Genomic DNA, 11,369 nt, shown 5'->3' on the forward strand with positions numbered 1-11,369 from the left:
GTGGATGATTAACCGTCCTGTTCTTAGGTCAGCTCCAGTGATGAGGACGACATTCTACACCGTAATTACCCCCACTGCACACACTCGGGTTCACACAGTTATACAGTAACCACTCAAACGTTCTCACTTTATTAACTTGGCTTCCCTTTAGAAAACTTTGTTTCTTTCAGTTTTATTCTCTAAATGGAAGTAAAGTGTTCCTTTTTCCTCCGTTTTCTTTAGTGTCTGGTTGGTTCTAATGACACATGAGAATAAGTGTCACAACCTTCATTCACCTACATCATCACTTGTGTATATACAGTATATACAGTCAGTTTCACACAGTGTTTACATTCATCATTTTATTGTGAGTAGTAAATGTCCTTGTAAAACTACGATGTTTTTACACTTTGGTTTAAACCAACATTGGTGCTGGATATTATAACATTTGGACTGAACTATGGCAGCTTCCAGTCTTTATGAGTGCCTTAAAATAATAATTCTTGTTCAAGGGTACATTTATTGGCACAAATGATACCAAAAATAAAATGTATCAGCACATTCCTAAAGCCTTTATCAAAATTGTTATTTTATTTTGGTAAAACATGAAAGATTAATTTGAATCAGGTTCTTATGCAACTGTCTGTACAAAATATTGAACTGGATTCATTGGATTAATGGGGTGAGAATGCACTGCAAAAACTTCCCCCATTTACAACTACGAACTTCATTATTGACCCCTTCAAGGTAATTATCCTTTGTCAGGGTCAGAGGTCAGACGTCAGGGTCAAGAACAGATGAGCAGGTCTGCAGCATGGTGGAGAGTCAGTGTCTCCGTTAACAAACGCTCAGCAGGGCAGACCGTTGCCAGCTTCATACCCTGAGAGCCACAATTATGGTTTTCACATTTTTACTTTAAATAATGCGTTTACACTGTAACACTCATCATTTCAAAGTAAAAAAAAAAAAACAAAGTGAAGATGGAGTGATATTGACTCAGGGATATAATACTGGCAGCAGGTACTGGAGCCACAGCAGCATGTGTTATGGCAGTGGTGACCAATGGAAAACAGAAGTGAGGTTTTGTACTGACGAGCGATGGCGAGCAATGAAGTGTGTCTGCTTTCCTGCTACTGTAAAGTGCGCAAGTGTGCGTGTGTGTGTGTACATCAGGGTCAGATTGCAAGTGTGTTTGTGCTCAATTCGTCCTCACTCAGTTGATGAAAGGAGGGATAGAGCCCGAGATCCGTCATGTAACTCAATAGGCACTCACACACACACACACACACACACACACACACACACACACACTCACTCAAACGTTACACAACCTTAAACTGAGCAACAGCAGTGGCCAAGTGAGGCTTCTTATGTTTTCATGTTTTCTTGTAACCATGCTGATTTTGTGTAATTTGACTGAGCATTCACAGAAAAGACATTTGCAGCAGCCATGACAGAGTATTTCCTCCACTTATAGCTCATTTCCACCAAAAAAAAAAGATTAAAAAAAAAAAAAATCATCTTTCATTCCCAACATGCAGTATTTTTTTTTAAATCAGATTAGGCTCTGACAAATAATTTCTTCTTTGTCTGCTTCATTTTTGGCAGCTATACAATTTCCTGCATCATTTATGGTGCAACACTAAAACATGCATTCATCTTCTATCCGTTAGCATAGCAATTAGTGATGAATGAGTTTTAGAGAACCTTACTTTTTACAACTTGGGACAGTGCTCAATGTTTTATGAGCAACTTAACTCACCAAAGTAAATACTAACAACTGTAGCATTTCCACTGACTGTCTTGTTATTGATTTCTTCTTCCTTTAACTTGTTAAGTTCCGGTGCATTTGCGACCATCAGGTTGGAGTAACGGGAATTTTGTAACGTGGGTTGACCAGGGTTAAGAAATCTTTTAAAAAAATATTCATGGTACGCAAACAGCAATATCAATCAACTCAGGTCCAAACTAGAACAAATCCATTCCTTACACTGCTTCAACACTTTTTCTGGTATATTCTGAAACATAATATCTACAATTTGTGGTTTCACATCAGTAGAACCCAAAACACTGTAAAAACACTGGCAAACCCCCTCTAAGAAAACTATTACTTTTCCTAAACATGTCACATATCACATCTTAATCACTCTTGTGTAGCCTTCAGTTCGTAACAAGACAATGGTGTGTGAGTGTGTGTGTGTGTGTGTGTGGAAGGAGGTGTTTAACACACCCTCCCTAATGCCAGAGGGAGAGTCTGAAGCTGCATCTGGACAGATGTTATGAAAGAGCGGAGGAAAGTGTGACTCCTGTAACGCTGTGATCACAGGAAGTGAGTGAAAAACAAACACAGGGTGAGGGCGAGAGACAGAGAGAAAGAGAGTTGCATAACTGAACTAGTGTGAAATAAAATGACCTTATGCTTTTTATGAATATGCAGCACTGCCATGTTTAAATGTTTTGCAGTCCTTTCTCTGTGTGTGTGTGTGTGTGCGCCTCCTTCCACGGTTCACAAAAGGTCATTCTCGCTGCCAAAAACCACAGTCTATTTGTGTGTGTTTATGCACACACACTTATTGTGAGGTGAGTATGTTTTTGAGATTACACATCTTTGCATCTACACATGTGAGCTTACGATGTGTGTGTGTGTGTGTGTGTCGTGTCGCGTTGCGTTGGTGCAGTGGAATGCTGGCTCGCCTGTAGGACTTGGCGAGCTTCTCGGCGGTCACATTAAATGAGAAGAGAAACCCCCTTCTGCTTCCTGCCGGTAATAAATGGATCCCCAGCAACCATTAAGGCATATTTTAACACCAAATAACTCCTCAAAACCACACTAGAACAGACACTCAGTTGAACCCTCCCTGTTCTACCATCTCTCACTCTTTCTCCTGATCTATTTATTTTTGATTCTCCCTTTTATACAAACTCTTCAAACAAATAATAGCTTATACACAGTGTCGGCTGCTGAGTGTTTAATGGTAGTCATAACTCTTGACAGTCTCAGTAAATGAGCAGCTTTCAACCTGTAGCATGTAAGTTACATGATGTTCTTGTCTGTCTACAAACTATGGGCAGACTGCTTTAAATACAGACTGTGTTTGAGTCAGAAACAGAAAGAAAAGACGCTTTGAACCTCTCATTTACATTTAGAGTGAATATTACATGTGAACAACACGGCCAACTAGGAAGTGCTCACAGAGCATAACTTATTAAACCCCCAGTGTTAAAGGAAAAAAACATAATCCCCCCTTAATCAGATCCCTCCCAAAATCTTTCTTGAGTCCGACAGAAAATTTCATGGAAATCGGTTCAGTAGTTTTTGAGTAATCCAGGAAAACAACCTGATGTAATCCTCTCAGTGCAGGTGATTAGAAATTATTGTGGGATTATGCAGTAGATATTTACAATATGGATAAATACAGATTAGCCTTCCAGTAAACAGAAGGTTCCTGATTTTTATGAGATGCAAAGCACTTTGTGTGATTGATAGAAACTATAAACTATAAATATTCTTCTTCTTTTTGCATCACCGTTGAGGGTTGGCCACAGCGGATCATCAGATTTATCATATTATTTTATGATCCTATTAACATATCATGATATGACTTTTGAACATTTATTACTGTAGACAGTTTTTTAGATAAACTGCCTCGCTATTAGACCGATCACAGTAAAAGTTAAACTCAGAACAGACATTTTGTTAAACTATGATGTGCTCTTTAAATTATTCACATTGGTAAAACTTTAACTTGTATACACTTATATAAAATTGTTGATGTAATTTTCAAATGACTCTTGTGTTCATGTAGTTTTGACGTCTACTGTATATCCAGAATTGATGCTATGACTACGTTGAAAAACTGTAACTTTACATGGCTGAAAAACAGTGAGCTGGTGTCAAAGCTACAGCCTTCCAACTACAGTCTTATAAGGTTTTATAAATTGGCCTGATATGATTTTTAGGCTGAGTAAACACTGGTGTTTACTGGTGTCCACTTGTGTTCAGGTTTCCAGTGCTGTTGTCCCTGTCTGCCCTCCAGTGGACATAACAGACTGATGCAAGGACACTGCTTTTAAATAAACAGCTCAATTACAATAAATGAAGAAACATCGCAGCATCATGTGATCTCTTTTTCTCTGTGTGTCATTTATCCACAGCAAAATTAACTTTAAGCGCTTAAATATATTCACTCGTTTGTAGATCACCAGTGCAGCAAACAGCGATGACTGTGTATGTGAATGTGTGGAGCACAAAGAGGTAGAAGACGAGTGTGTGTGTGTGAGCGTAACTCATGTGTATTTCATGATGTAATGATGTAACTGAATTGTCTTTCCTGTGATGATGTCATTATCTGCTTCAGTGGACAGGTGAGGGGCCGGCCGATTGTCAGTCACCGCTGACTTCACCCGTGGCCGCCGCCTTCTTAATTGTCATGTCATCATCTGTCAGTGTCACTTCCCAGTGTCTTCATCAGTCAGTGCAGTGTAGTGTAGCATGCTGCTTAGCGTGTCATCATTCGGCGCCTGCATGACGCTGTGGTTTACTTTAAACCTCCCACGGTGATGCTGATTAGACGCAGTTCATGGTTTCTAAACAGACAAACACCGACTAGCGCTCTGTCTTTGCGTTAAAGCTGCGCGTCTTCCACATCATATACTGTGAACGCAGCCTAAGGACCATAATATTGCTGCCCACAGAATCATTTCTGTGATATCAGGTTGCTTCTGCACTGACTGGAGCCAGAAATGGTGCAGAGTTACCTCTCCAAACAGGCAGGGGAAGTGCATTTTGTGAAAAGTGCATGTGCCAAGAAAAACTGAAATGAAGAGAGGGCAAAAAAGTTAAATAACACTGGTAGTGGCGCTTTGATTTGAGGCTGCCTCGAATTCTTAACTCAACAACGTGCAGATATTTAAATGTTAAAGCATCAGATTAACCTATCCGCAGCATGACACTTCCAATATTTCAAATGCAGAAGGGGTACAAGTGAAGAGACTGATGCATTTGATATTTTCTGGGACTGAAAAGTTTGATTTGCACCCCAAATCTTAACACAAGTAATGACAAACTCTCCACCTCGTCTAACACTGTAGGTGTTGATTTCTTGAGTAGTTGCCTGAAGGCTCACTGCACACAGAGCACTGTAATTTAAACACACACACACACACACGTATGCATGGACACACACATAAAAATACATATCCATAAAAACGTCTCTCCCAGAGCCTCAGTCCATCACAATCTGCTATTCCCACACAATCCTGACCAAGCCTGAAATGGGAGTTTGTGTCACGGGTGGTTTAGAGGTTTTCTTCTGTCAACATAACACTGATGGGAGAGAGACAAAGAGAAAGTAAGAGAGAGAGAGAAGTCTGAGAAAAATACAGAAACAAAGGGATGAAAAAAGACCCCACCCATTTGAGCCGAGAGGCCAAAAAAAATGAGTGCTACAGCAGCAGAAAGTGCACTCCCACTGTCACTAATGTGGACCGTGTGTGTCTGTGCCTGAGCACATGTGTACAGATGTGCACTTACGCTCGGCTGTGCTCTCCTGTGGTGTGTGTGTGTGTGTGTGTGTGTGTATGTGCGTGTGTGTGTGCGTGCGTGTGTGCGCTTGAACTGCCTGCTGCGCCGCTGCCAAATTGAAATGTGAAAGAAACGTGTTGGAAGGTGATGACAAGAGTGAAGTGAACCAGTCGTTTCCTGAAGGCCCTGGCCAGATGTGTGGCACACAGAGCCTCAGAAATGTGCTGCACATTTCTCTTTAATAACCAGGATATTTAACCAGGGGAGGCGGGAATATGTGGGGCAGTAACTCTGGGTGTGCTTACCTGTGTGCATGTGCGATACATCTTTATGTTTGCCGGGGAAACATATGTGAATGTATGTGTGTGTGTGTGTGTGTGTGTGTGGGGGTGGTGGCCTGGATGTGCCGTTTATGACTTTAATCGGGGTTTTTGAGACTGTGGTGTTGAGGAAAGTGAAGGAAGCACAGGAGGAGTAAGACGACAGAGAGAAAGAAGTCTGACACACTGATGGCCACACCTCCCGTCACCACTCAGGACACACAAACACACACATATGGCACACACACTGGGTCTTTTCCATACTGTACTCAACTACTGACCACAATGCCTGCCACTTCCTCCAGAAGCTAACCCTGGCGCCTAGAATGACAAAGAAAATATTCAGCTCTATAACGTCTGATGTCTTAATATTTCCAACCTTTCTCTCCTCATATATGCATGATTCATGGATCATAATTTAAAAATAAAATCAGATCCTTTTCCACCGGTTCTCCTGCCAGTTAAACGGAGCATTTTCAGGAGTCAGTGCAACGGGAAATAATGCAGAGGTGTTGCAGAGTTTGCTGCCGTACACTGGTCTTGTTGTACGTGGTGAAGCAAAGAGCCATATTTCTGCTAACCTGAGCCAATGCTTCAGCCAAAAAATGGTCCACATCCACTGGCAACGACGGTACACATAGATCAAAAACAACAGTAAAACTGATTTGAAGGCTGTAGTTGATGTTTTATATGCATTGACTTGGTCAAGCCATGAAAACAAAAAATGTAAGGTTCGAGTGACATTACTGATGGTTCAGGAAAGAGTTTTAATGTTGTCACATGAGGTGTTTTGGTCACTCCGGCCTCTGGAATATGACTTGGCTTCAATAACTTGCGTTGTCATCATGTGTCTGTCTTTGAATGTACCATTTTCTAACCCGTTCCATCACCTGAATCAGCGGTGGAATAGGACATAGTGTGTGTAGTAGTAGAAGTGGTGCACTTTGTTTTCGGCAGAAAAAAGGCTGTTATTTACATAAAAGGTGTTGGACTAGCACACGTTTAACTGCCTTGGTGTGTAATATGAGAGCGTTTAGCTGTGTGTGTGTGTGTGTGAACATAATCGCCCATGATATACAACGTTTTGGCCATTTCTTAATAGCAGCGTTTTAAGAACGGCCGTTAATGCAGCTTGTAAAATATTCCCAACACCACGCCAAACACTTCAATTTCACCTCCCTCCTTCTCCCGCGCTCTCTCCACTTCGCTAAAACCTCTCTTTCCTTCACCTCATTTGTGCGGGGAATTTATTTTAACTCGTTAAAAACAATTCTCTGAATATTCCCAGCTGAGCGACCAGGCTTCCGTATTTTTCACCCCCTCCCTCATTCTTCCTCTCCGTTCACTCTTTCTGGCTTTGTTTTTTCCTCCCTTCCCTTAAACTAACCTGTATAATGTTGTCAGAAGTGCTCGAGAATGAAGTGCTAAGTGTTGGTTTTTATGGGGAGGAAACAGACTGGAACAGCGGGTGTGTGTTTTCTGATGCCTACTAGAAAGGCACACACACATACTGTATATACACATGGACTCACACACACACTTAGAAAACTTTAGAGTGACTACGTTATAAATTACAACCTGTTCACTGATGAGACAGCCCTGAAGCTTTTGCTTATAGTCGATCATTAGCAGTTGTGAGTGTGTCACAGTTGTGTGTGGTAGTGTGTCCTTGTGTGTGTGTGTTTTTCTTTAGGGTTGACTGTGTCATTAAGGCACCTTGGTGAAAATCTGTTCTCAATTGTTGTGGTGATTTCTGCTGTTTTAATTTGGACAGTAAAGCCGCTGCCAGCTCTCCCCGCCGCGATGCCGTGACCACTTTGCAATGTTAACACAATTCCCATGCACTCGAACAACACGCACACACACACATTTTTATGTATCATATCCATAAAAGCTCTGCTCAGAATTTATTTTCCAAAGCGGGAATGTGTCACAAGTGAGGAGTCTTTGTTTAAAGGGTGAGAATAATGTGCAGAAAACGACTCAAACTTGTATTTCAAAGCATTTCAAAGAGCTTCTCTAACATGGCTTCCTTAAACTGCACGTTTTAGATAAATATTAATATTTTGTATGGATAAATACTAGTCGATTAGTTCATGTGAGCACAAGAGCAATTTAAATAAATCACCAGAGTCTAGGGTAAGCCAGAGCTAAAATTGAAGCTTGGTATTTTCTCATGTTTCTGAGCTGAACTTAGAAAAACAGAATGTGAAAGAAGTTGATTCTGGAGTCGAAGACACCTGGAAACAAGAGCGTTTCGATATAACTCAACTTATAACGCAACTTAAAGCCTATAAATCAAATCAGAGGGGACTTTATGTTTTGTGAATTCATGCAATTACCACATTTTCTGCACACATCCAGTGTGAGTCATAGGCACAACAGTTAATTTATATGGACTTGAAGCTGATGAGTGCTGTTCTAGTGTTACAACTTTGTCCATCCTCCCTCCAGACTCTCTGCTGTCCCAGCTGACAGCTGGCTACAAGCACTTCTGACTCTGCCTGAGGATGAGATAAGCTCAAACACGACTGGGTAGAGCTAAAACAATTCCTAAAGGGAAAATGAAAGGTTGCATCAGACAAATAAAGAGAAAATGGATTAGCAAATATCAGGATTTGGTTAGAATAGGAGAAACGGATTAGATTTTTCAAAGCTGAAGCAAGATTTTGTCATCGATAATAAAGCTCACACAGTGCACTCATGATTTCCAGCTGTGGGTCAAGGATGCAGGATGTTTCCTTTCCTTTTTGCTTTCCTTTTAAATTGATTTCCATGGTCTAAAGAGCTGCTCAAGAATCATGTTGGAATATTAGTGGGGTGTAATGGGTGTAATGTTGATGCCGCTAGAACTGGTGGAGCAGTGAGGGGTCCACGGCCTGAAACAGAAACCAGATGGACGCTTGGATGGCACCAAGTTCTTTCACCTCTACCCAGTGGAAATGGAATTAAGTGCAATTATCCACGGCGCTCCGAGCATCAAATCGCAGCTCTATATCTATATCTATGATATCTTTGTTTTGACTTGTGAGAGAAAATGTGCATGTGTTTCTGTGTGAGTGTGATTAGGTATGTGGGGTGTTGGCCATTAAAGCGGGCTAATAAAGTCTGTTCCCTTTCATTAGTGAGTGCTAAAATGGCCTGGCAATGTGAGTTTGTGTGTGTGTGTTTAGGTGTAGGTGAGCTTGACTGTGTCTGTGTTAACTAGGTAACATTTTGTGCAGACAGACAGTGTACACTTGCCCATGTGTGTGTTTGTGTGCATTCATTAAGCATGTGTTATGTTGTTAATAGCACACCTCGTTGGCCAGGCAAGATGAGGTCATTAAAGTGGTGTACAACTGTGCTTGTGTACTCAGATTTAACAAAGGCAAGCCTATATTTGGGTTTGTGTGTTGGAGTATTGCTTCACCTCCTCACAGCTGTTATAGCACATAAAAAACAAAGCTAATGTGATATCCTGACAATTCTTTTGAAGAGATTCTACCCCATGATCATAACCATGGTTACAAATTCTCATCATCAAAGCTGTAGTGCGTGACTTTTAAACATACACAAATGTATGTTACGTTCAATGAGTTCACACAATGCCGATTAATTGGTATTTCTCATTATATAGCAGTGTTTTGTTTTTGAGAGTGATGTGTTTTACAAGCGTAACAGCTATGCTAGTAAAATCAGCTAGTTGTAGAGATGCTAGTAGTCTTTTGGCGACAGTTTTCTGTAAGAATTCAGAGAGAGGCTTGAGTCACATTCAGTTCTTCAGTAATGCTTTCACACTCAAACACTTTAAGGGAAGACAACGTAGAATGCTGTAATTTATTATGGATTAAGGATTACACTGTGCTGCTGCTGTGCTCGTGGCTATTGACTCAAATTATCTACCAGACCAATCATAAAATATTCTCTGAATTTGCTTTCAAAAATAAATCCCACAACATTTACCACAGTTTGATTTCCATCCAATCATCCATTCATCCTTACATCTGTATGTGCATAAAACCATAACTGCCAGGTGACTCCTGAAGCAAACAGCGAACTCTTCGGCCACTAAACGTAGCCCCATATTTAACCAAACTTTGTGCTGACATAACAGCTGCCCTGTGCATCTGGAAACAAGACTCATGAGAAAAGTGAGCGTGAACCAAAACAGTAAAGTTGTATGCTGTAAAACAAAAACATGAGCTGAAAGACACCAACAGGGGGACACAGCCCTGTGATGACTTTGATAATTCTCCTTTACTATCACACACACACACACTAAAGTCGTTGACTGTTTTTTTAACTACCTGTGTCTGACATGTCCTAAACATGTGGAGGTGGGATGAGTTTCTGCCTATCACCAGGAGCGCAGATGATGATGTGTTCACACAGCTCAGATGTGACTGTTTTAGCAGCTCCTAACTCCGCACCTCACAGCGGGACACACTTTATTGCAGCGTGTGCCCCTCCCAGTCATGCCTGGTTACTTTGTTTCTTATAGCTCAGGTTTGGAATCCTAAAAACTGAAGCATGAAGACAATCTACCCTGGACACCTCTGACTCTGTCCATCCTCTAGTCTATTCTATTGCAATAACATCTGCACCTCGTGTATGTGATACTGCTGACAGAGTGACAAACACTGGAGATTCAAACATGGGGGTATAGCTCAGTGGTAGAGCATTTGACTGCAGATCAAGAGGTCCCCAGTTCAAATCTGGGTGCCCCCTTATCTCATATGAAGCATTGTTGAACTCAATATAAAGTTCCAAGCTACAGTGTGTGTTTTGTTGTCGTTAAAGTCATGTGATCTGTAAGTGGCTTTGGATAAAACCATCTGCTAAATGCTTAAAAGTAAATGAAACATATTTTGTTGTTTCATTATAGAAGGGCTCTTGCCAGTTGCTTGTTGACAGCCAATAAAATAACCTAAGCAAGGTGTAAAGTGTGGTTTTGTGGGAGTAAAAAGTACACGTAGCATGCTGCACCGGGCCATCGAACACTACATGTGCACTTCACTTGTTATTTTGCACGGAACGTACGGTAGTTCAGGGATTTGCAGGATTGTGAAATATCTACATTCTTATCTAGACCCGTTAATTCAGAAAATAAAAGGGTCGGATCATCATGTTTCTCAAAAGTGTTCCCTTCTGTAAAAACAGTCTTAACACTTGTGTTCACTCATATTTTGGTAGGAAACGGTGTGCGATGAGGACAGGACATAGGATATTGTTTCTGGAAAGTGACACCTCTGCTAAGTTATTCTCATACTTTTTCTTTTTTTTTAATGTGCACCTCAAACCAATTCAAACGCCTTGATAGTATCAGGGTGGTGACAGATGTCATTTCAGAGCGCTGAAGGACGCATTTTGAAAAGTCCTTGGATCAGATCAACCTCATCTTAACCCGATACGTCAAAGGAAATATTTCAGGATGTGTGCTTCATTGGGACGCTTGTGTAACGAGCACAAAAGCTGCAATCGTGACTCAAACTTTTACCATCTGTTAATGAAGGCAGATGGAGGTTGCCTTTAATTTAGTGCAACTTTTATGTCCGCCTTTAATG

General features: G+C 41.0%; 1 non-coding gene across 1 annotated transcript; it reads left to right on the forward strand.

Annotated features, from left to right (window-relative positions):
• The first annotated feature begins 10,461 nt into the window (after positions 1-10,461).
• trnac-gca lies at positions 10,462-10,533 on the forward strand. The gene has a single exon. It is a non-coding gene; the product is annotated as a tRNA-Cys (tRNA).
• The last annotated feature ends 836 nt before the right edge of the window (positions 10,534-11,369 follow it).

Source organism: Solea senegalensis, linkage group LG17 (genome assembly GCF_019176455.1).
Source record: "Solea senegalensis isolate Sse05_10M linkage group LG17, IFAPA_SoseM_1, whole genome shotgun sequence".
Taxonomy (NCBI): domain Eukaryota; kingdom Metazoa; phylum Chordata; class Actinopteri; order Pleuronectiformes; family Soleidae; genus Solea; species Solea senegalensis.